Genomic DNA, 26,111 nt, shown 5'->3' on the forward strand with positions numbered 1-26,111 from the left:
TCTTTGTTAGTCGAGGGGGTTCTCCTCTCATCCAGGGAAGTCCTGAGGGCAGCTGCCCTGTTTCTGGGTTTCTTGTTGTAAATTTAATGATCAGCTGCTATGACCCAGTTGGACATCAGGCACGCAGCAACTGTTTGTGCCTGTGTCTGGAGCACAGCTGAGTGCTGGCGCCTCGGTCCCACTGGTCTGCTAGACTTTTTCTAGGGAAGGATTGGGTGATTTAAGTCAGTACAGTTTCCTTCCTTCCCTGTGGATTCTCTGGAGACACGGACTCCCAGTGTCTTTTTTTGCCCTGGTGCACACTGCTCAGTGTCCACCAGCTGCCTGGCTGCAGAAACTGCCTGTGCCTGGAGCACAGCTGAGTGATGGCGGCTCAGTCTCCACCAGCTGTCTGGTGCGCAGAAACTGCCTGTGTCTGCCTTTGCGGCTTTTGGGAGCCTGAGTGCCTCCCTAAGCTGGGTAATTTTCCGGGGACCTTTTCAGGTTGGGGGTGTCGGCTGAGTGCTCTGAGAGCAGACCAGTCCTTTCCCTCCCTGTGTGTTTGCACCGGACAGTGAAACTCATTCGTTGGTGCCCTGGTGCCCACAGTTCTATCTCAGGTGGTGAATCAGGTGCGCAGGCAGGCAGGGCTCTGTGCTGGAGCCTGGGTCCCCGGCTCTGGCTCCGGGCTGGCTCCTGGGGTGCCCGTGGAACCCGCCCGAGTCTTTTCCAGGGGATGTCTGGGTGAGCTAAGGCCGGTCCCAATCGTTTCCTGTATCCTGGGGTTATCTCTCGACTGAAAATACTGATAGTGTGGTGCGCACGGTTCAGTCTGGGACCGTGACCAGAGACACTGGCTTGTGGCTCTGCGCTGGGGCTGGGGCTGGTGGCCGGCAGCCAAGCGTCTGGCGGAACCGGGATCTCTTCCGCGGTTTAGCTGGGTGAGTTAAAAGCTGATTGAATCCCCCACCGTGGGGTATCCTCTCACCTGGGAAACACAATGACTGTGTTTTATGGCCGCGAGTTCTAATTACTGGTCACTGTGCTGATCCTGCTGCTGCTGCTCAGAATGAGAGTCCTCCCGGCGCCGCCATCTTGCCCCTCCCCCTCTTTCAATACTCTTATTACCTAGGATCCCAAGCTATCTCGCTGGGTCCCATCCATCCTCAGCCACTTCTGTGCATATTTCGGGGTGTCAGATTCTGCTCTGACAGTGTAAGGTCAGGGTCAGGTTAGAGTCTGCACTGGAAAAAATCATTAATTCACTTCCTCAATTTCCCCTTTCCAGCTGGGTGAGAGTTTTGACGTTTATTAGTTGTATAGGATTACAGTCATAGCCTCTACACAGAATTAACTTCAGATATAGGTATAAAAGCCTTAGAATATATAGTAGGTATAGGGCTAATACTTCAGACTGCTTCCACGGAGAGCAACTCTCCTTCAGCCACCAGTTTTCACGGTTTTCCTAAGAGGAAGATGTGGTCTCATGATCCAGGTATCTAACTGTCTCTACTCCCGTAACCTCAATAGAAAAAAAGGCCAATATGAAGTGTGAGTTGAGACGCTGTCCTCTGGGGTAGGGGTATCTTGGCTTAAGGGTGGGGAGCTACATCTTTTAATTATTTATTTAGACAGTCTTGCTATACAGCTCAGGCTAGCCTGAAAGTCATGACCTTCCTGCATAAGTGTCCTGAGTGCTAGGTTTGCAGCACTGAATTCTGTCTTTAAGGTGGCATTCCTGTCAGTAACAGCAGTGGAGTAACAGTCCAATGCCGACATTGGAGTTCATTAAATATATGAAAATGGATAGAGTGGGAGAAGAGAAATAATGAAAAAGGACTTGATTATCAAAGTGATTGCAGGCATTTATATTCATGGCTTTTCATAAATAATTAGCACACCATTGCGTAGCAATGACACACATTAGATACACCACGCCACTGACTTCATTCGATTGAAACGGTAAGTTGAGTGCGTGACCCTTTCTTGTTGTTTGGGTAGTATTTGCAGAACAATTAGAGCAAAAACAATTCCCATGAGATAACCCTGTTGCACAGTCGTCGTTTTAAACTTTCCATCCATGAAACAGTATTGAGAGAGCTGTTAGCCTTATTGTTCTGACGAGGAACTTAAGATTTGGGGTACGGAAATGAGCTTCCAACTCTCAGGCTGCTCAGATCCTTTGCAGGCTTTGCTTTGGTGCTGTGTGGCCCGTGTGATCTGTAGGGAAAGCCTAGTGATAGATGCAAACGCCTTTAATCATCATCCTGAAAATGTGCAGAGATGAATTGCGAAAGTCAAGATTTGTGGGCATGGGTACAAATTCCAGATCCCGGGCAAGGGATCATTTGCCCCTGAAGTCAGATTTCCTCAAATATTTACTTTAGATATTTGTGACCACCTACGCTTTAAAATCCATAGGCTTTGTTCTTGGTCCAAGTAGACATGGTGTACCTCCTACCAAAAGGCTTTGTCCGTCTTGAAACCACTAGCTCTTCTAATAGCAGAACATATTCTTGTCACTCTGATATAATGGTTCTGAGATTCATCTTCAAGGTGTGGAGGACAATTAATTAATCACAGTTAAAGGAAGGGACAGTGGTGCAACCGAGGCTTTTAAACCCTGTTGAAATCTTTCCACCCTTCGTGGGGACCTTTCTTGAGATTCTCACTATCCTCCTTCCTCAGCTTCCCTCTTGCTAAGATTGCAGGTATGCATCTCCAAAGCCAGCTTACTCTGAAGGTTTCAGAAAGCCAGACGACACTGAACTCTCAAAGGGAAAGGTGGTTATCCACCCCTCCCCCCTTTAGTAGTGTAGCTTGGCAGTTACTTCACACACCCTGAAAACACTGTAGCAATTACTCAATGAATAGTGCACAATTAATTTATGAACAGGAAAATTACATGCAATCTGCTGCTATGTTAATAAGTTTGTGGCTTTCATTAGTAGGTAGACCAATTTTGAGCATTATCAACCCCAATTGTGGAAATTAAAACGGAAATAGCAACATTTGTTTTTATTCTTCTTATACAAATGACTAATTATTTTCCTCTGGGTAGTGATAATTAACAAATTCCCTCCTGTGTTGCTGATCCATGTGCAGCTGCTGCTCAAGTGATCACAGAGGCTTGGTTTTATGCGGTGACATTAAGCGACCAACTTGAGCAGCATATTAGCTACGTGGTATTGCCTGAGCTTATTAATTCTAATTTATGCCTCAATGAACTTCTCACACTGGGAACAACATTTATTTGAATGAATTGAATGAGAAAGAGAGAGAAAAGATTATATGTGTGTGTGTGTGTGTGTGTGTGTGTGTGTGTATCTATATAGGAAACAGGATTGGTACTCTGCTCCTCCTGTTACAGCTGAGCATATGCCTTGATATGTTTGAGTAAATTGGAAAGGAGCAGCTCATCCATCATCTTGGATTTTCAGTCATTCTTTCAGCTAAACAGGGATGGACACATGCTCTGTAGGACTGGTTTTGGGACTGAAATGTGGTCAGATCATTACCCACCTTATTCCTTGGGCTTTTTCTGACTTGCAGATTTAAACAAGACAAGCAAAAATCCTGCTGTGCCTGGTCCATTGCGAGGTAGGAGACAGTGATGTCTTTCTGTGTGTACACTCCTACCTGGACAGACACCGAGCTTTCACATGCTTTGTGTAACAGTCTCATTAAGGATGAGGACCAGGTCCTATGTTATTTTGTTTCTGAATTTCAAAACAGTGATTGGCCGACTGTTATGTGATCAGTCAGTGTTTCCTGAATGAATGGAGAGTGGTGCAGAGGAAGGAGGGTTGATGCTCGTTGGTGGTGACTGAGCTTCTGCAGTTTGAGAAGTGACCCTATTTGCACTCATAATAGCTCAGAATGCTGGTAAGTGTTCTCACTACCTCATCACCATTGTGGGACTTGTTAAATGCCATAGTGTTTTACACATGTGTAAAGGATACATTATGTAACCCCAATGAAAAGAAATTTAACAACACCTATGTACAATTGGAGTGATGTTTATTTTCTTTGCTGTGGTAAAACTGACTTTCGGGAAGTAAATTTTTTTTTTAATTTTTATTTTTTTAACATTAGTCACAGTTTTTTAACTTTGAATCCCTGCTGTATCCCACTCCCTCTTTCCCTCCCAACCCCACCCTCCCACCCTCATCTCCTCCATGCCCCTCTCCAAGTCCACTGATAAGGGAGAACCTCCTCCCCTTACATCTGACACTGGTTTATCAGGTGTCTTTAGGACTGGCTACAAAGTCCTCCTTTGTGGCCTAGCACGGCTGCTCCTCCCTCGGGGAGCGGGAGGTCAAAGAGCCCGCCATTGAGTTCATGTCAGAAACAGTCCCCAAAGTAAATTTCAATTAAATATTTTATTTTTTAAATTTTATTAAACTGTAATTAATCAAATAGAAAATAATTTAATTATTCAGTTCATGGTAAAGAAAACATGTAATCTGAATTTTTTTTAATTTTTAAAAATTTTTATTTTTTAAATATTAGTTACAGTTTATTTACTTTGTATCCCAGCTGTAGCCCACTCCCTCATTCCCTCCCAATCCCACCCTCCTTCCCTCATCTCCTCCCTGCCCCTTTTCAAGTCCACTGACAGGGGAGGTCCTCCTCCCCTTCCATCTGACCCTAGCCTATCAGGTATCTTCAGGACTGGCTGCAAATTCCTCCTGTGTGGCCTAGCAAGGCTTCTCCTCAAAGAGAAATAGTCTTCTGCATACATTTCTTGGAATGTGAAAAATGCAAAAACAACTTAGAGTTCCAGTGAATGGGAATGTTGGTGCCAGTGGCACATCCCCTGACCTAGTGCGTCATTTACTAAATTGAAAAGCAAAATATTTCCCAACTCTACAGTAACATGAACAATCTCTATGTTAAATATAAAGCTGATGTGTCATCCTTGCAACAGGAACACACATTCTTAAATGTGAAGAGAAAAAAGAAGCCAGAAGAAAAATCTATCAAAATATTAACACATTTAAGTTGCAGTTTTTGTCATTTAGTTTTCATTTTTCTGGTTTCTAGAAGACCCATTTTTTCTTCTTTCTTCAGTTCCTTTATGTTGAGAATGCCTGACCCTGTCTGTCTATCTCCTCCCTCTCCACCTTCCCCACTCATAGCAGATTGGATCATGATGGACACCTCGCTCAAGTTCAGCAAATTGCATTCTTTCTCCTGAGAATTTATGCTTGCGAATTCAGAGAAAGCAAATCTATTTATATGTATGAGTCAAGTTAAGGGGGCTGCAGGTCACCATGTCTTCTCTCCCTTGTAAAAAGAAAGCAAAATTTCAGGAAAAAAATATATATACAAATAAATAAAGAAAACATATAGAAAGAAAAGAAAACAAAAGAATCCAGGAGCTCAGGGGACCCAAGAGAAAACAAGTTCCAATTCCTCCTCCTCTTCCTTCTCTTCTTCCCTCCTCTCCTCCAGAACCCGCTTCCCCCTTTCCGTTTCACCCAGAAGGGGGAGCTCCCCCTCCCCCTCTATCAATCTTCTCTAGCACATCAAGTCACATCAGGACTGAGCATATCTTCATCCCCCGAGGCCAGGCAAGGAAGTCCTGCCAGGGGGAAGTGATCCAAAACCAGGCAATAGAGTCCATGTCAGAAGCAGCCCCTCCACTCACCAGGTCCCCCATATGAAGACCAAGCTGCCTGTAGGCTACATGTGTGCAGGGGCCCTAATCCAGATCATGCATGCTCCTTAGTTGATGTCTCAGTCTCTGAAAGACCCCTGGATCTGGGTTAAATGTCTCTATTGGTCTTCCTCTGAGGTTCCTGTCCCCTCCAGGTCCTTCCATCTTTCCCCAACACTTCCACAGGACCCCCAGAGCTTTGTCTCGTGCTTGGCTGCAGGTCCCAGCATCTGTCTCGATCCACTGCTGCCTGGAACCTCCCAGAAGACAGCCAAGTTAGGCTCCTGTCTGCAAGCATAACAGAATACCATTATTAGTGTCAGGGGCTGGCTCTCTACCGTGGGGTGGATCTCAGTTTGGACCAATTATTGGTTGGACTTGCCTTCAATCTTTGTTCCCTCATTTTCCCTGCACTTCTTGTAGGCAGGGTAATTTTTTGGATCACAGGTTTTGTTGGTGGGTTTTTCCCCTCCTTCCACTAGTCCTGCCTGGCTTCATGCCCCCCCCTTTAGGATTCTCAGTCACACCCATATTCTCCCCGGAGCCTACTGTGTCACAGACCTCCAGCTTGTCATAGAGATGTCCCCCCTCAGTTCCCCTTCTTGTTCCCAGCCCTCTCACCTCCCACCCCATTCTTCCCACATTTGATCCCCACCCTTGCCTCGCCATTCCATCTCCTGGACAGTTCCCTTTCTTCATCCACATCTACTATTTCCCCTTCTGAATGACATTCCGGCACCCTCTCTTGGGCCCTCCTTGTTACTTGGCTTCTTTGGTTTGTGGATTGTAGTATGGTTATCCTGTGCCATCGGTCTAATATGCACTCAAAAGACCCAGGATAGCCAACACCATTCTCTACAATAAAAGAACTTCTGATGGTATCAACATCTCTGATCTCAAGCTGTACTGCAGAGCTTCCTTTTTAGGATATGTGTAAGGAACACGCATCATCACATCATTTTTCTGTTTTTTTTTTTTTTTTTTTTTTTTTGGTTTGTTTTTGAGATAAAGCTTCCCTCTGTAGCTCAGGCTGCCTCCTACTTTGTGTATTTTCGAGCTCAGGCTCTGAGAGCTGGCATTATAGGCATACATTTCCACACCTGACAAGAGGTATTAAAAATTATTTTACCTTTAATTAGCGTGTGGAAGTCACAGATGTCCTTACAGCAAGTTCACACATGCGTGGTTTTGTTCGCTCCTAGCCACACCCCCTTCACAGGCCTTCACTCCCTCCATCTCCCCATCCCTCCTTGCTTGTATCCTCCCACCCCCACCAATCCTTTTCTCACTCTCGTATAGTACACGTGTTCTACTGTCACTGTCCTTTCCATTATTAAAGCCTCTTTCTCCTCCCACAGGCCTCTTTCTCCAGCTTCGTGAGTTGTACCCACTCGCACTCACTGCCACAGAAACACTCACATGTAACGAGTTGAAGCCAGGATTCATGTATGAGAGAGAACATGCAGTATTTGTCTTTCTGATCCAAGATTGCCTAGTTCAAAATATTCTCCTGTCCTCTATATTTTTTTCTGAATATTCTATATTTTTTCTTCATAAGTGGCTAAATTTTCCTGTGCCTGTGTACCAGATTTCACACGCTGTTTGTAACAAACAAAATATAAAGGTCACTAAAGACCATGAAATTAGTGCTTTGTCTGATCTTATTTTCTTCCTTTTCAGAAAGTTTGATGGTGTCGTTTGCCTCTAATATGCAGTTATGTGCTAACTTAAGAAAATGTAGTGTGGAAAATTTCAAATTTCAAAGCAGGAAGACAAATCCGTGGCTATAGGTTGTGTCATCAACTTTTTTTTTCCCTCATTTTGGGCACCGTCTAACCTCTGACCTCCAATTTTTGGCTTGACCAGACAAAAATTAGGCGTATCATTATCCAACCAATAGATGTATTGATGGTTAAAAGTTCTAATAGCAGAGGAAAGTCTCCACAACACACCGGTCAGCACACTTTTAGGTGAGAGGATAATATGCATACATTACCATACATATATTAAAAGTCATGAATATTTAAATCAGCCTGGACAGAACTAGGCCTTAATGTTAGCTGTCATGTATTTAAAGCAGCATTTTCAGTCTTATTTTCAGAGTCCATCGGGAGCAGAATCTGGGAAGGGAGAGAGGAATGGAAGATGGTCCCCACGGGCTGCTCACCTGTGGGACTCACCCTCCTGTGCTGTCTGTGGGCTGGGTGTGGAGCGCTAGGGGCTAGAGCAGGTAGAGAAGGAGCGATAGCCTGGAACTGAATATTAGTCTAGAGTCTCAGCTCTGCCCTTTTCTGTCAGTGTGAATTTGGAAAATGACTTAACATCATTCTCAGTGTTCTCATTTGTTAAATGATGGAGTTGTTGGGCACAGGATGGGGGAACTTTGAACGATCGTTTGGCAGAGTGGCTGTGTCAGTCAGTGGCCAAGTTTTTTTTTTTTTTTAATTGTTTCTGATGGCAACAGTCATAGCTTTCATACGTGCTCATAAATCTGTCACTTGTCCTTGCCATTACTCATGTACATAGCACGTATTTTGGCTGCCATTCGTCTTTCCACCTGACTTCTCCTTTCAATATCTCTATCAATTTGGAGAGCAGTTTGATAAATGCTTTTAAAATTTTAATGCTCATGCCCATGACCAGATGATCTTCAGTAAGGGCAGATTCTGACTCTGTAGGTCTGCATTGGGACCAGGGATCTGAATTTCTGGTAGGCTTCTGTGTGAGGTTTGCTGCCTTTGCCCAATAACACCTTCACTAGCTCCAAATCCACTCTGTAGGGTCACACCAGCATACCCACCCGAGTGGCTTCTTCAGGCACACTATTGACGCGTCTCATCTAACCCTCTAGTGTTTTGCGTGGGAAATGTCCTGCATGGCTCTTGTATTTGAACACCCGGTCCCCAGCGCGTGGTGCTGTTTGAGGTATATCCTTGTCCCACTTCCAGACCGCCCCCCCTAACCCTGTGCTCAGGGTTAAAGACCTGAGTTCCTGGCTTCCCTATTCCACCGAGATGCCCGCCTCTTGTTCCTCTACATCCCTGTCGTGATGACCACTGAGCGCCTGGAACCGTCAGCCATTAGAATAATCTCTTCCTATTGGAAGATGTCTTGAGCATGGCGTTTTTGGAAAAAGTTGAAAAGTAGCTAATGCAAGCCCTTGTCACCAACCTGCACTGGCGCAGCCTGGCGTGTAATGCTCTCTACTCCCAACTAAGTTCAACTCTGAAAGCTATCGGCTCAAGCACCATGATGGTTTTTGATTTGATTTGATTTTAATCCTGAGCTGTAAGTGTTGAGTTATATAGCTGGCCGAAAAGAGAACAGTGATACCTGAAAATAACATTGTTTGGCAGGGACATCAACCTAGACATTACCAACTTAAATTTCAATTAGAGAGAACTACTGAAGGCAGGAGGCAGGCGAGTTATCCCAAATGCAAATATTTGGCCATTGTTTCTTTAAAGCGTACTGTGCATGATAAATGCAGAGTAGGATGGTGTAGGGGATGGATGATTTGTATTCTAAACACAACTGACAAAATGGGGAGTGATTTGTTTTTCCAATTCTGAGTTTCAGTTCGTAATTTAAGTGGAGCTTCTAACTGTACTAGAGTCCAGGGTAGATCCTCTGCAGAAATGGAACTCATAATTAGTAGTTTTGGGGGCAATGCCATCTCAATTCTGCTAAAATTATTCAGGAGATAAAACTCACAGTACTGGAGAAGGAGTGGAGGAGGCCACCCTGCTCCGGACCACTTTGCTGTTCGACAGCAGTCACTTCTGCCGCTTGGCTGTGGAGGTTGTTCAGCCTTGTCATTGGCCATCTGCTGTAGATATCCAGCTTTCCTTCCAGGGAATAATTGGTGTCTCATTTCAGAACTTTCCATTTCATTTAAAACTCAACTCAAAATACACAGGCTCATTTCAGGGACCCTTTACTACCCTACCACTCGCATCCTTAGGGAAGCCTGAAGAAATTTCACCAGTACACTAAAAGTAGATAATTGGACATGTTGAAAAACTTTCCAACACTTGGATTCAAACCTTCACTATTTCTAGGACAGTCTCACAAAGAAGTCATTTGGGGAAACTCAGCAATTATTGTTTTTGAAAAGTGGTCCCAGTTGGGGGTGAGGTGGATACCTAACTCTTTTAATTTAGTTTCTGTCTCTCAAGCCTGGCATCCAATATCAGTGTCAGAGTAAACAGCATTTTCCCAAGACTGACAGGGTCAGCTGCTTTGGGAATGTGGCTGTGACGTCTCTGGTGGATTATCGTCCTGTAGGCTGCATCCAAGTCCGTGGAAAGGTAAGCATTCTTTTTGTAAGTGCAAGTTGCTTTGGAACATGGTTCAATTTGTACTGATAAAACTGAAAGTATATCCTGGGTACACTGTCTCAAAGGGCACAGAGTTGTTACTTTGGGGGCGAAGTGATTTGCCATGTCAATGCCACCAGGACAGCTAAGCTACTGGGTTTAAGGGAGGGTGAATGCTAGTATTGAATCTGGTTATTTTAATTAAGCTACAAAGACAGGAAATTCTCAATCCAGGATTCCTTCCCGAAGTTAGAAACATTCACTGCAATTCCATATGAGTCCTTTTAATTGGTTTAATATGGCTTGTTGCTTTCATTCCTCAAACATTATGAGAGAGAGAGAGAGAGAGAGAGAGAGAGAGAGAGAGAGAGAGAGACAGAGACAGATACAGACACAGAGATAGAAAGAGAGATCCTGTTAGGCTTTTTGCTTATTGTACAAAGTGGCTGGAAGTCATTCTAGTGCAGATGCAAGAGAAAAAAAAAATCTGTTCAAGCATGCACCATCACGATGAACAGGAGAAAATGCATCCTAGTTTCTTTGGAAACTATATGCGTCAAGTGTGCAATGGTTGGGCATATGGAACACGCTACACTTTGATTCCTAAAGGATGTAATCATTTTTATAGACCCTGGAGCTAAGCCTTTAGTTTCATAGCTGGATCTTTGTTTTCAAAGTTGCCAGTATTGATGTGTTAGCATTCTTACACCCTCAAATTTTTACTTCACAAGAAATTTTGATAAAATAATTGGAATTTCCACATACATCTATATAAAATAACATTTTCCAAAGCTATCACTTAAAATATTTTCTGGTATTCTAAACACATATTCTAACTCAAAAATGATTATAGAAAGAATATGTTCCTCCCTTTATAGTGACTAAAAGCTTTTGTCTCTAGTCACTGGAAAATAGGGCCCAGTCATGGATGTCATAAGAAAATCCATAGAACCAACTAACCTGGGCTCATGGGGCTCTCAGAGAGTGAACCAACAACCAGGAACCCTGCATGGATCTGACTGAGGTCCTCTGCATATATGTTACATTTGTGTAGCTTGGTCTTCTTGTGAGACTCCTAACAGTGGGGATAAGGGCTGTCTCTGACTTTTTTGCCTGCTTTTGGGACCCTTTTCCTCCTACTGGGTTGCCTCACTCAGCCTTAATGAGTACCTAGTCTTACTGTAACTTGATATGCCATGTTTGCTTGCTATCCATGGGAGGCCTTTTCTGAATTGAAAGGGAAAAGGAGTGGATGGGAGGGGTGGGGGAATGCATGGAGGGGCTGGGAGGAGAGGTGGAAGGGATCTGTGGTCTGGATATAACACGAGAAAGGGCCCAGTACCAAAGTCTGAAGAAAGACAATACCTGAGGAAAAATTATATTTTAATAAAAGCAGTTCTGTTGAAGGTGGTTATTACGAAGACTCATGTTTGCAGGGCACTCATTATCATAATTATTTTAGGCCGATATTTTTGGGGTTTACTTTTTTGGCAGCTATGAAATAAGCTTATTAATAGTGATAAATTCAACTTTGAGAAGTTCTTCTGTAGATGTCATCTTTACATACGTTGTGAACTCCTGAACACCACTGGTATGACTGTTCCTGCACGGCTGAAACTGTGTGCCCCACACATGGCAGTGGTGGGAAGCTAGATGCTCCCCGTGTTTTCCCTTGACCAGATGGAGAGGCAAGAAGAATCTAAGGGAAGGGACTGGAGAGATGTCTCAGCGGTTTAAAGCACTGTCTGCTCTTCCAGAGGTTCCCGAGTTCAATTTCCAGCAAGCATAGGGCGGCTCACAACCATCTGCAGAGGGTCTGCTGCCCTCTTCTGGTGTGTAGGTGTACATGCAGGCAGACACAACACTGTACACATAATAAATAAGTAACTCTTAAAAAAAAAAGAACCTAAGGCAAGTTCAAGAATGGTTCGAGCTGCTGCTTGAGATCTGAGTTGGTAAATATATGATATCTGAGCAGGAGGAGCTCAGAGCCACTTGCTCTTCACGGCCTCCTCTCTTCTCCCCAAGGCCTGATCATCCAGTAGAACAGTCTTCTGTATTCCCACTCTTAAAACAGCGAGCTAAGAGCAACAGCAATGGATAGGGTATTAGCACTGTGAACCAGGTCAGTTCACAGAGCTAGAGCTGAGCCTCTCAGCTCCAAGCTGGCTGTTGGTTGCCACAAGAAGCACGCTCTAGCTCTAACTGGCCTGGCACTGGTTATACAGTCTAGTTTGGCTTCAAGTTTGCAGCAATCTCCCCATCTTATAGTCTCCTGAGTGCTAGGATTACAGGTATCAGCTGGTCAGCTTGCCCAGCATAATGATGCAAAGGAACAAAGAGAGGTGGCAATGTCTAGGAGTGAGTGCTATTTTGCCGAGTGTTTTCTGTGCCACTGTTGACAATGGCGGACCAAAGGAGTGATTCCACTCAAGTCTAGCTTGGCTTTAATTTGGGTCTAGTCAGTGATTTTACAGGAACATGGGGGAAATGTTATATAGGGTAGGATGGGGAACACACGGGCGCCTATACTGCCAAAGAAATCTCCGCCTCACAATAGTTAGCAGCTTCCAAATACTTGGGGAGGAGTGGGACCTCATGTGTTTGGGGTTGTCTCAGTATATTTTGTGTTTGGCCAGCAAGCAGATGAAAGCCTGCCTCTGTGTAGGCATAATTTTGCACAAGAAAATTTCTTGTCCCTGAATCTTAGCTAAAGTAATGTTTAAACATATTTCCAAAGACAGAGTAGACAGTGGAGACATAGAACCCTTTATGCTACCGCTCATCTAGTCATGCCCATAAGGAGAGTGCTCAGAGAAGCTACGGTCCACAGTGGCTGGCGAAGAGCTTAGACTGGAGGGCAGGTGCCAGTTGCTACTGTGTAGCTGTTGGTTTTGTCAATGCTTAAATGGGCTTAATTATTAGGGAGTCCAGAACAAATGGCTGAGTTGTTTGAACAGCAGACATTTTTATGCCCTCACAATTCTGTAGGCTAGAAGTCTGAGATCAAGAGCTCTTAGTGGAGTCAGTTCTTCTAAAGTATCTCACCTTGACATCTGCCCGTCAGCCATGAGTTTTCAAATGGTCTTCCTTCTGGGCTGACCTTTGTCCCAACGCCCTCTTCTTACAAGGACACCAGTTAAACTGGATTAGAACCCACCCTAATGACTTAATTTAATTCCAATTACCCATATTTTAGAGTACTGGGGAATCAGGACTTGACCATGTGATTTTGGAGGTAGCCGTACAATGCAGCCCACAACAATGGTGAAATAATATTCACTTACTGAATTTATTTCTAAGAATTTATTGAGATGTTATGTAAAAGAAGGATAAAAGGCATAATGAGTGCCAGGAAGGCTGTTAATACCATTAAGAAAATCCAGACCCTGGCTATGTTGGTGACATAGGACAACATCTGGGAGACTTTAATTTTTAAAGGACTGTGTTGGTACCAGATGTGGGATATGTGACTGATTAAGATGGTCCACAGCAGCAGACTATTTGCTTCATGCTGGCTCTAAGGGGTGCTCTTTGCCAGCTGAAGATAGTTTAAATCTGAAGACACTGGAGAGAGAATAGGTGCCAGAGCCCAGAGAGTGTGAAGATCTGAGAAAAAAACAATGCTGTACCTGCTTTCTGCTTGCTGCTCCTCCTTGCTGTTGTGAAACAAGAAGTTGGAGATCTCCTGAAACAAGGATTGGACTGGCTCCAAGGAACCTGATGACCCTGAGCAGCAGGAAGCAGCTAAGAGAACTACATCCCTTCTCCCAATAAGCCTTTCTCTCTCCTACCTGGTGTTGGGGTGATGGAAGGGATTGGGGTAGAGGATGGAGAAAAATATATAAGAAATGTAAATAAAAGTTTTTAAAAAAGTATGTCAACAAATGGTGTCCTATGTTGGATGCCATCTGTTGACCTTTATTTTATTTTTTTAATATAATTTTTATTACAGTTTATTCACTTTGTATCCCAGCTGTAGCCTTCACTCTCATTTCTTCCCATGTCCCTTCCTCAGTCCACTGATAGGAGAGGTCCTCCTTCCCCTTCTGTCTGATTCTAGTGTAACAGGTCTCATCAGGATTGTCTGCATTGTCTTCCTCTGTGGCCTGGTAAGGCTGCCCCCACCTCTTAGTGGGAGGTGATCAAAGAGCTAGCCACTGAGTTCATGTCAGAGACAGTCCCCGTTTCACTTACTAGGGAACCCATTTGGAGACTGAGATGCCATGGGCTACATCTGTGCATGGGTTGGTTCTAGGTTATCTCCATGTATGGTCCTTGGAGTATCAGTCTCAGAAAAGACCCCTGGGCCCAGATTTTTTGATTCTGTTGTTCTCCTTGTGGAGCTCCAGACCTTTCTGGGTCTTTCTACCCCCCTCCCTCTTTCAGAAGATTCCCTGCACTCCGCCAAACCCCTATTTAGTGCTTTATTTATTTAATGCTTCTACCTCCCTTTCAACCCCCCAACACTGAGTAGGAGGGAAAGAAGGTTATTGGGGACAGGGGTCGGAGTTCTCTCTGCTACTTCCCACTGGATAGGGTTGTAGGATTCTGTTGGGGGCAAAACCAACATCAGCCATCCGGAAATTCAGAAGTCCAGGTAAGCAGCAAATCAGCAAACAGCAAACGCAGCAGCAGGACAAACCAGCAGCAAGCAGTACTCCTCCACGCAGGTGCACCTTCTTCCTCTAGGCTGTCGTATTTATACCCTATCAGAGTCCTCAGGATTCAACTAATTCCACCTGGCAAAGACCGTGCTCTGCACGACACCCTTAACAGGTGTGAACAAACTAAAATCCCCATCTTGGAATTGTAACAAAGACATATTTACGTATCACAACAGGACTGCCTGGCACCAGGGTCACCTTCGTCACTGCAGATCCTCATCATACTGTACGACTACCCCTGTTCCCTTTTTCTCAACTCTCCCTCCAACTCTGTACCGTTAGCCCATGTTTCCCAGTCTCATGGCCACCAGCTTTGTTCTTCAGAGCATACGGAACAGGACTGAGTTTCCTTTTATGGTTGCTTCATTTTTTTTTCTTTCTTTCTTTTCTCCCGAGAGATATCGTGTAGGTTCACTTCACACACATTTTTAACAACTTGCCTCTGCGTCTATCAAACTCACATGCTAATAAGCTTTTAAGGCCTCATTTGTAACTCATTAGGATAACAACTATCACATATGAGTCTCTTCCTGGAATCAGGGCTGAGCTAAAAGGGGAAACTCCTTTCCCCCACAATTCCAATATGGAGTTTCCAGATTCATCACCCTGAAGCAGAACCAAATTTCATTCCTTCAGAATGCATCAATGCTAATGTCCTCCCCTTCCATCACGATGCAGGATAAACTCTAGAGTATCCTCGTCTGGCAACAGAGAACCGTGGAGTTACTGACAAAAATGCTCTTCTAAGACATTTCCTGAAGTATTTTCATCGTCACTGAAAGAAAAACTATGAGCAATGGTTAACAAAACAAAAACAAAACAGTTATTAAAATGAATGTCTAAACAGGCCAGGGGCTAAGCTCCAGAGAGACCATACCCACTTACTCTGAAAGACAGTTTCATTTTTTATTGCCATTCACAGATCTGTTTTGCCTTAAAACACAGATGTAGTTAATTACCATTATACAGCACAATTAAACTTTCTTTAAGGCACATAACCCTTTCTAGAACTCTGAAAACACTTGTTGTGTTGGACAAAATGAATTTCATCTCCTACATCCTAACTTCCTTCCTGGTGGAAGAGTTGGGATAAGGAGGGCCAACATTTGGCTTTTTGTTGAGGAAAATGGCACTTTTATCTCGTGGTATTTCTAGATGAAGTTTGTCAAGTTTTCATAGAACACTGACAATACCGCTTTCTGTGTTGTGTGTCTTTCCGGTTTTGATTAGTCACCTGTACTTTCTCTTTAAGCAAAATTATTATCGTTATTTTATTTCCAGAGGGAAGCACGTGGGTCTATGCTGCCAGGATGGAAACTGGACTCTGAGGGAACTAACTTAGCTCAGGCATGTTCGTCCTACGCTCACCACATTTGTCCTTTTTAATTGGTTTATAACGATGGATTCTGGACTATTTTTATTCCATTTCAGCAGTTATTGACGAAATCTTCTTGTCACAAGCATCTTTCTGGGTTCTGAGAACCAAACTTGGTTGGATATTCTCCTGCTGAAGGGTTGCTTTCATGTTTAGTGACATTTATCATTATCTAGGGCCAGCTGCCTGACTTCTCTTCAGTGCTCTGTTTATGGGGTTTGAACGTCTATAAATGGAAACACTAGCTAACCAGAAATTATCGCCAGGGCTTCTGATAGTGTCCCAGGCTCTTACAACGTGGAATGCCTGGCAGTATCTAACACACAAGCATGTCAAATCAGTTTCTGGACAGAATCTGGACCTCCCTCTCTTTCATTCTCCTTTCCCCCTCTCTCTCACTCTTTCAACATGGAAATTGAAAAGCATGAACAGGAAAGCTCACTAAAGAAGAACAAGAATTTAGAGGAGAGAGTGACGGTAAGATGCCTGGGATTTTGCAAACTCAGGTTCAAAATCAAATTGACAGGGTGGAAGGGACAGCTGTCATAGATTAGAAAAGTTGTCATCCTGTCTTAGTTTCCATTTTGGGTTTGTCAATAATCTTGAAATTAATGAGCTCTCTGACTTTTCTGAATCTGATGTAATAAGCTTCTACATAAAATTTCATTACTGGGAAATGAGCAAACTTGGTTTGAATGATATGTTCTTCCTCCACTTTCAAAGCTGACACTCTTTACCCTGAGCCTTTGCTGTGCTTGGATTTTTTTTTTTTCTTATTGATACAAGGAGCAGTGAGTGTTCAAAGACCAATTTCCTGGGGGAAAAAAGGGTTATTCACAAAAGAAAGTTTTGTAGAATATTTTAATGTTTTATGAAGTGAGTTTATGAACTTAAGCTTAAAGTTTATTCATTTTAAGAATTTGGATTATTTTTTTCCCATAGAAGTTGTAAAAGCAGATTACTTCAACACTAAGCAATTATCTGTCAATTAACTCTAGTCACTTTCTCTCCTCAACACTGTGTATTTTACTCCCCGATGCAATGTGCTGCCCATGGTCCACCTACTGGGTCAATAACTTCGCCTTTAAGCTTCCGGTGGTTGCAGAGCTAATGCTGGAATTATTCATGCCCCATTTGAAAAGCAACAGAACACAAGGCTCAGCCCTGAGGACTCTCGGGCCCACTATGTGACCATATTGTTCTGGATATCTGAAGTGAAGGATTATATACTCCCACTGATATTAAAAAACTAAGAAAACAAATGACATGTTGACCTGAAAATTATTGAAGAGTGTTTAAAACTTGAGATCTTGAGAACTTTTTGGATAAAATACAAGTGTTTCTTGAGAGACCCAAGTCATCCTTATTTTGAGGAATAATTGTGGAAACTGTGTAGCATGTAATGAGCACAGACTACTTTCCTTTTGTGAATTTATTGTGTTATAACAACAAGTAGAGCTTGAGTCAGAAATATCTACCTGAAAGTTCTTGCCACTCGGCTTCTAAATGAAAAGCTCTGGGACCTCTTTTCAGTCTTTTTGAACTTCAGTTAGCTTGCTTGTAAGACAGGGGACAGTAATAACTAGTTTGAAGGGTTTTTGTGAAAATTAAAAGCTGTAATGTGTGCATGTGAGTGTCTAGCGTTACACTATTTTTATATTGGTTTGGTTTGACTTACTTAAAAAGACACACACACACAGACACACACACATGCATACACACATGTATGTACACACACACACACACACACACATGCACGCACACACACTCACAAGCAAATTATAAAAGGAGGAAGTTAAAATTCCTTTCAAAGCAAAAGGAAAATCCACATACTCTTAAGTGTAAGTGCTGAATGTTATAACACCTTGGTAGAAAATGCGTGGTTAGAGTGTTGCTAGGAGCCAGAGTCAGCTCTAACCAGAGTCAGTTTTGCAAATAAATACAGTAGACCCTGGGGCAAGGTGGAAAATGATCGCTTGCTGTTTGACAGGATTTGACGCATTAACATTTCACTTTCTGGAAGGTCAGACATCTTACACGCCCCACACTACCTGAAAACAGCTATAAATCTAAAAGTGAGCAAAAATGTCTCCTTAGAGGAAGCCACTGTCCCACAACTCATGAACATGACTCCGTGGCAGAGGCCTAAGGCTAGTCTCTGATTAATTTGAGGCCAGTATGGCAGCAGCTGGGAGTTCAGCTTGCAGAGTAGAGGCAGCTCCCAGGAGGAGAAAGAAGTAGTGTCTGGAGAACGTGATGTGGACAGCCTAGCCAGCTACATTTCAGAGACATCTTTCAGTGCCTGGGATTCTGATGGTACTGATACCAAGAAAAGACTAGTTTATGGTAGGGCTTACTACATAAGAGAGCTGGGAAATGTGTAATACATCTTAGAAAAAAATTAACCCAAATCCAGTGAACATACAGCTACTCTGTGGCTATGTATCCAAACATGTCTGTGGCTGACCACTGCTTTCTCTGTCAGTGTCAACATTTAGTTTAGCTCCGTTGCTAGAAATAGTTTAAGAATATTTTATATGGAGTTCACTTTGTTCTGAAAATTGATAACTATATTTATTATAAATAGCAATATTTCTTAAAACGTTTTTTTTTTTTTTAAGGCAAGAATATTTTGCTACCAAAATACCTTAATATGTGTACCTTATAATAGTCTCCTCTGTACCTTGCTTAAAGTTGTATTTCTCTGGACTTCAATGAACATTGTTGTAATAGGTACCATACACACACAGTTACACTTACCGTTTTAAGTTAATAAATGTCTGAATAGGTAAGAAAACAGCCAGCCTGCAGCACTTTGAAGGACATCAATTTATTCTACTAGAGACAGACAAAAGCGAAGTGGTGGTCCTAACTGTATACCATCCTATGGTGAAGGAACTGAATTTCTACTATTTGTGTGTGTGTGTCTGTGTGTGATGTGAGCATATGCACGCTCACACATTCAAACATGTGTAGATGCACGTGTGTTTCTGTTCCTGTAAATGTCGAGAGCCAAAGCTCATGTTGGATATATTTCTCAGTATTTCAATCTGTTTTACTTATGGAGGCAGAATCTACAGCTAAACCTGGAGCTTGCTGATTCCAGTCTGGCCAGCCAGCTCACCCCAGGGATCCCCCATTGCTGCCTCCTTAAGTGTTGAGATTAAAGGCAGGAAACCCACCTGTCTGGCTTTGATGCAGATGTTAGGGACTGGAACTCCAGTTGTCATATATCAGCATGGCAAACCTGTTATCCACAGAGCCATATTTTCTTCTTCATCCACTTTTTTTTTTTTTTTTTGCCCCGAAGTTGTTGCTGTCTAGTGGCTAAAAGCAAAGATTTCTGGGTGTTACTTTCTTTTCCATGGAATTAATAATAAAAAAAAAAAAAGAAAAAAGAGTGATATTCAGATCTTTCAAAGCTTTCTACATTTGTCAGTCCTGAGTGAAGTTACTGATAATCAGGTGGATCTCAAACCAAACTCCCAAACACTGGAATAAAAAATCAGCTCACACGGCTTTACAGTTCCATTCCTAGCCCCTGAGAAACCAGCTGTGAAGCACGCTAATGTCTCAGTCATCGAACCTGCAAAGGCAGATTGCACTAAAAGCTAAGGTTTCTGGAATGTGGTGGACGTGGGGGAGGGGAGGGACTATGTGGATATTTCAGTGTGGTCATTTCCACTATCACAGATGTTAGTGCTGAATGGATTTTTGTTTTTCTGTCCTGTGTGTCCCCAACTGTCTTCTAAGGAACTCTGAATTTTTGAGTGACTTCTTCCAAAAGAGGTTCTGGCTATATATACTCAGGAACATTCAGAAAACACTAGGGAATGTGCTTTTTGAGACTTATATTGTATTCAACATACATCTGTGGGATATACTGAAGCTTGGTTTAGTGTTTCTCAAGCACACGGATGAGTATAATGTATCCTAACATGCTTTCAGGGGCAGTTGTGTGTTCTGAGGAACTGTGTGCTCTGGAACGTAATTAGGAGATAACACGTTAGCATGTAAGTTAGTCTTTTGATCTTATATATAACTTGCATTTAATAGAACAGTAACTTCAAACTAAGTGTCACAAAAATCTGTACAACATTAGGTAAATTTTGGAGTAGTTTAAAATTGCTATTAATACTTTGGTATATCTTAATAAATAATCAAAACCAGTGCATAATGTCCCAGCTGTTCTTCAGAATAATTCTTATTTAGAATATAGTATATTAGCAAAAAAGGTTACTCACATTTAGAGTAATTGAAATCTTGAAGTGAAAAAGAAACTATTCATATATTAACGTAGAAAATAGTCATGTATCTTCAGGCATTCTAATATAATGTGGTTAAGAAATAAAACCAACTAAACAGTATGTATAAATCTATTAACTCCTACTGTGATATTGTGATGTGTCTCCAGAGACAATCTTATTGTCTCAAGCATTGAAGGTTCAATGATAACAAACAATAGCAGCAGTGGAGCATGTGCTCTGACTCATTTTACATTCAAACTTGGCCGGTGAAAAGCAAGACTGTAGTCAATTTTGGAGTGTTGTATTTTATTTTATTTTTTTTTTAGGAAAAGGAGCTCTCTGGGGAGGCATTAAGGCACCTGGTAATTAGAATCCTAACGGGATATCTGACATAAGGAAATGAAATCGTGAGGTAGGCCTACTCCTGGTTTTCTGAGAAAGCACCAGATTGATTTCCAAAGCAGTGGTACAAGGTTACATTCCCACCAGGAATGGAGGAGGGTTCTCCTTTCTCCACACTTCTCCATCATGTGTTAGTCCTTGAGATTTGCTTTACCACTCCTGGGCATATATCTGAAAGATGCTCAACCATACAACGAGAACACTTGCTCAGCTATGTTCATTGCAGCTTTGTTCATAACAGCCAGAATCTGGAAGCAACCTAGATGTCCCTCTACCGAGGAATAGATATAGAAATTGTGGTACAGTTACACACTAGAATATACTTGACAATTAAAAACAAGGAAATTATGAAATTTTTAGGCAAGTGTTGGGAACGATCATCCTGAGTGAGGTAACCCAGAAGCAGAAAGATACATATGGTATATACTCAATTATAAGTGGATATCAGTCATATAATATAGGATAAACATACTAAAATCTATAGTCCTAAAGAAGGTAAACAACAAGGAAGACCCTAGGGAAGAGGCTGAATCCTCATTCAGAAGGGCAAACTGGATAGGCATAAGAAGTAGGAGAAGACAGGGAACAGGACAAGAGCCTTCTATATGGGGACTCTGAAAGACTGGGTATTGAAGGAGATGCTGAGACTCCTAGCCAAACCTTGGGCAGAGTGCAGGGAACCTTATAGAAGTATGGGGCAGGATAGAAAGACCTGGAGGGGACAGGTGCTCCTCAAGAAGGCCAACAGAGCCCAAAATCTGGGCTCAGGGGGTCCTGCAGAGACCTATACTTCAACCAAGGATCATGCTTAGAGAGGACCTAGACCCCTGCTCAGAAGAAGCCCATAGGCTGCTCAGTCTCCATGTGGGTTCCCTAGTAAGAGGATCAAGGACTGTCTCTGACATGAACTTAGTGGCTGGGTCTTTGATCATCTCTCCCTGGGGGTTGCAGTTTTGCCAGGCCACAGAGGAAGATGATGCAGCCAGCCTTGATGAAACCTGATAGGCTAGGGTCAGATAGAAAGGGAGGAGGACCTCCCCTGTCAGGGGACTAGGGGAGGATCATAGGGGGAGAAGAGGGAGAATGGCTAGGACTGGGACTGGGGGCATGATACAAAGTGAATAAATTGTAGTAAATAATAATAAATACATAAAAAGAATATGAAAGCTTAACATTTACTTTGCATGTTTAGTGCTTGGCTTATTTTGAATTTAAAAACGACCTATACAACAATATGTAATTTTACATATTACCTCAAAATTTTATTTTTACTTCAGAGAGAAAAGGTCACTTTGATTAGTTTTTTATTTTTTATTTTATTTTTTAATTTTTTTGATCAGTTTTGAATACAGCGAGAAAACAAAATTAAAGTATTAATCATTGTGAGTTAAATATGAAGGATTATGCCTTTAAAATTTTGTGATAACAGGGAAATACAGCTCTTTAAGTAAAAGTAATGGCTCCATCAATAGAAGAGAAATTAATCACCTTCTAAGAACAACTTTGTTGGCAAACTGAAAAGTATACAATTTATGCTTTTGGTATAATTCCTGATGTGATTATCTCATGACATTGTATTTTGTTGAGTATAACACAAGTAAAATCAGTCTTAAGAAAAGAGATTTTCAAATCAATGTGGCTTTCTATTTTGAGCAAGGCAAAGCAAATGTAGAAAAGGCTCTGTCTTTAAGAACATTAGTAAGGTTTAATTAAGTGGATTATGAATAATAAGTATAATTTTTTAGTAGCTTGGAAATATTCAAACTGTACACAGAATAGACATTCCAATTTCTCATATAGATTTGTGGTAGCAAGTCCATAATTATTCACCGGAATGTCTTAACAATGGAACAATTATAGAGTGTTTCATGCAGTAACATATTTTCTTATAATCTCTCTCTATTTGTATTTCTTTTTAACTGTGTCTTGTTAGAATTAATTGGCATCAAGTATTCAATACCCAAGAGAGCTGATAAAAAGTTTTTGTTGCTGTTATTTCTGTGTGTTACTTGTTAATGTGACATAAATGTTGCTTCTGATTTATACAGTATTCCTTACAGGAAAATTCCTATAAAAATAGAGTGGTAAATCTCTGAATGTGAGGTGACACTCTTCTTGAATTTTTAACACATTAATTTCGGTGGTGGTCAACATACAGGAAAGATGAATCTACCCTTGTCTTTGGTACAGGCTTGCTTGTTTTGGGAACATTATTTCTTCACTTCTCAAAGTGAACACATAATTCCTGCCATGCCACGTGATGTGATTTCACTGATGAAGTTGCCTTGTGTGGCCATTCTGTGAGGTCACTTACTGGGCATGAGTTAATTTATACCTACATCTCAATTCTCTTATGCTGTGTGTTTGTGTGTCTGTGATTGTATGCTGTGTATTTGTCTTTGTGTGCATGTATGTAAGTGTGCTAAGTGTGCATTTGTGTGTGTGTCATGGACAATGGTGGACAGTCTAGTGTGTTTAACAACATGGCTGCTCTATCTAACATATTTGAATTGCCTACCATGCATTCACATCTTCTAGAATGGCTCTGTTATCATTATGTCTTTTATTTATTGGCCTCTTTTCTCCAAGGAATGCCAGTAATCTACTATAAGTTGATATTCAAAATACTCTTTGGAAATAACTATTTCCAAAAACTGGGCAGGCAAATACTACAGAAAGCTCAGTAACTCTCCCTCAGCTGGAGTGAATGCAATGGAACTTCAGGGCAGCTTTCTCTGCATTTCTGGACTCAGTGCCACTCCTGAATCTTAAGGAATGATGTTTCTAATTTATTGCTGTTCAGTAACTCATTTCTCATTTCTCAGGGAAACAAAAACTCTGTAAATCCACTAAAGAGGTTGTAGGATTGCTCCTTCCACATTCCATATTGGAGAACTCTCCAGTTATTCCCAGATAATGTTATGTGAAGAAACAAAGCTTTCCATACTTATCACTGATGAGTAGTAAAGGGAGTTGTGGTTTTACTTCAGGTGAAGAGGAAAAGCTACACACAGTTCAGTAGAAACCAAGAGTTGCTTTTCGGTGTTTCTTTTTCATTAGAACAGTTCCAGTCTGACACATTTCCAGCCCCTTTTTTAACAGCCAGTAACAAATAAATAATAGAAAATCTTGAAGAATCCATGACCACCAAGTAAATAGAGGGTAATAAGATCCTACGGAGACAATGGGAACCAAAGTTCTCCTGTGCACCTGTGAAGGAAGGGGAGACTGGGAAGTGATGTTTTGGTCCCATTCTTACCTGTAATAGTCCACATTAAGTGTCTGAAAGGGATGCTGGAGTGCAGAGGAGGACCTCTAAATGGCTGCTAATGCGATGGATAGCTTCTTGCATCCTTTTCAAGGAGCCCAGCCTTAGGAAAAAAAATTGTGTTTATGTGACCTTTGACAAATCTCTTAACCTGTGGTTTCCTTATCTACAAAGTGAGAGGTTAGATTGGTTTTTCAAGGAATGTTGTACCGTGCAGCATTTTATAAGTGTATGAAAAATGCCCTCTGGCTGTAGATTTAGTAAATCCTTTGCAAACATAAGCAGTCCTGAGAAAGTTTATTTTTTTATATGCGAAATGTGTTGGTAGAAGTTATTGCTACTAGATGAAGCCCCTTTAAATATGAAATTCACAGTTCAGTACTCATGTGTTAAATTGCATATTTTTGCAATTTTTTTTTCTCTGAGAAACAATAAAGATCCAGGAATCTGATCATGGGAGAATTTCATAGACTAAGTGAAGAGAGGAAAATTTAAGGCTCTTGAAATTTGTATAGGAAGAGCAAAATAAAATAGTATTTTCTCGTAATACTACAATATTGTGTTTTCATCAGTAATGAAAACTTACAACACTTGAGATACCCGTTTAAAATGCATTTTCCAAAATGGCTTCTTCAGCTGTGACCGCTTCTGTTTTGTAGTTTTTACCACCCTCCCTGCAAAGCACCTGACACAGATATCTCAGTTTGCTTGCTGCTTTAATTTTAGCCCCTCCGCATCACAGCAGCTTGAGGAAAAAAAGAAAAAACACGTAGGAGTACCAGAGTGGCAAAATCCTAGCCAGTGTTTTCGAGTTCTCCTCCTCCCACCCTTGTTAACAAAAACGAGGGCTGGTGACTGTTAGAACCCAGGGGGAGTTAAAGGAGTGAAACTGATAAGGATCCAGATTTCTGCTTTCTGGTTCAAATCCAGTTCTTGAAGCCATGCAGCCTTTTGAGAACCGCTGCTAATTAAAGCAGTGTCTGCTGATAATGTAAGTCGGGGATGCGCTGTTTGAGTGGCTCTTTTGATCTAGCTGTGTGAGATGGCGAGTACAGAAGCGAGGAGGATGGATTGCAGGCTGTAACTCAGATTTCAAAGTGACATTTAGAGTACACTGTATGAGGGGGAAATTATTTTGCAAGCCTTCTTCGTTGGAATTACAATTAGGTATAAGTTCAGCCCCAAGCACGATTCCCCATAGGGGATGGGGATGAGGAATAGACTATCTTTAGGATGGAATTACATGGCTATCTGACCTTCATGAAAACAAGGAGACGAGTTTTCGGATAATTTTTGGAGAGTGGCTGTGGTTTAATTGCTGATCTGTTGCAAATGTTGTCTCCCTAAACATTTCCCAAGGTCCCTTTCCAGAGCTTTCTGAGTTAATGGGCATTTCCTTGCATGGGTGGCCTCTGGGCAAGACCTCTCACCTCTCCACCTCGTTCTCTAAAATAGGCCTTTTTTTGTGCCTTTGTAAATATCAGAGTATGGTGATCCAGGGATCGCCTCACGGTTTTAAGCACAAACTCGATAACCTTCATCTTAGAAGATCAGAGAGCCAGTAGGATTGCTTTTTCCAGCTTGTTGTAATTTCTCCAGGGACATCATGTCATAGTGTGAAGCTGAAAGCAGAAAATGTCAGCATGAATTAACAAGCTCATTGCAGAGAGTGGGCTTCTCTTTAGCCTGTGGGATGTGAAATAAAAATCTTTGCCAACCTGACTTTGTTTTTTTTTTCAGTTGAACTCGGCTTCTCAGCTGGGAATTCCTGTAGATTTTGTCGGGCTCTCTGCTCTGCTTCCCTGTAAGTCCGTCCATCCATCCATCCATCCATCCATCCATCCATCCATCCATCCATCCAGATGTATGCATTCATTCCTCAGTCTAGATGCATCATTCATCCATATGGCTGAGCAGTCTGTGGTTTGTTCACTTTCTGGGTACTGCTGCTACTATATCTGAGGTGCAGAGTGAGGTGACCCCCAACACTTCCCATTAGGGTCTCTTCCTTCAACTCAGCTTCATCCCACAGTTTACTTATATTTTCTTTTCCCCAGAAGATTACAGCATACTTTTTTCATAATGATTTTCCTCTCCTACCAGGTCTCCTTTGGTTGTGAGTTTAATTTTAAAACTTCCAGTGAGTGGCCAAGAGATACATGCTTCATCCATGAGACATCTTGGACCGGAAG

The 26,111-nt window shown here is 42.0% G+C and overlaps 1 protein-coding gene across 2 annotated transcripts in view; it reads left to right on the plus strand.

Annotated features, from left to right (window-relative positions):
• Window positions 1-24,771: 24,771 nt before the first annotated feature.
• Mlip (muscular LMNA interacting protein) overlaps window positions 24,772-26,111 on the plus strand; it is a 243,963-nt gene continuing 242,623 nt past the window's right edge. For both annotated transcript variants that reach the window (XM_060384729.1, XM_060384731.1), the window contains exons 1-2: window positions 24,772-24,910; window positions 25,660-25,723. The gene's annotated coding sequence lies outside the window, so the exon portion shown is untranslated. The remainder of the gene's footprint in view (window positions 24,911-25,659; window positions 25,724-26,111) is intronic.

Source organism: Meriones unguiculatus, chromosome 6, assembly GCF_030254825.1.
Source record: "Meriones unguiculatus strain TT.TT164.6M chromosome 6, Bangor_MerUng_6.1, whole genome shotgun sequence".
In the NCBI taxonomy this organism is placed as follows: domain Eukaryota; kingdom Metazoa; phylum Chordata; class Mammalia; order Rodentia; family Muridae; genus Meriones; species Meriones unguiculatus.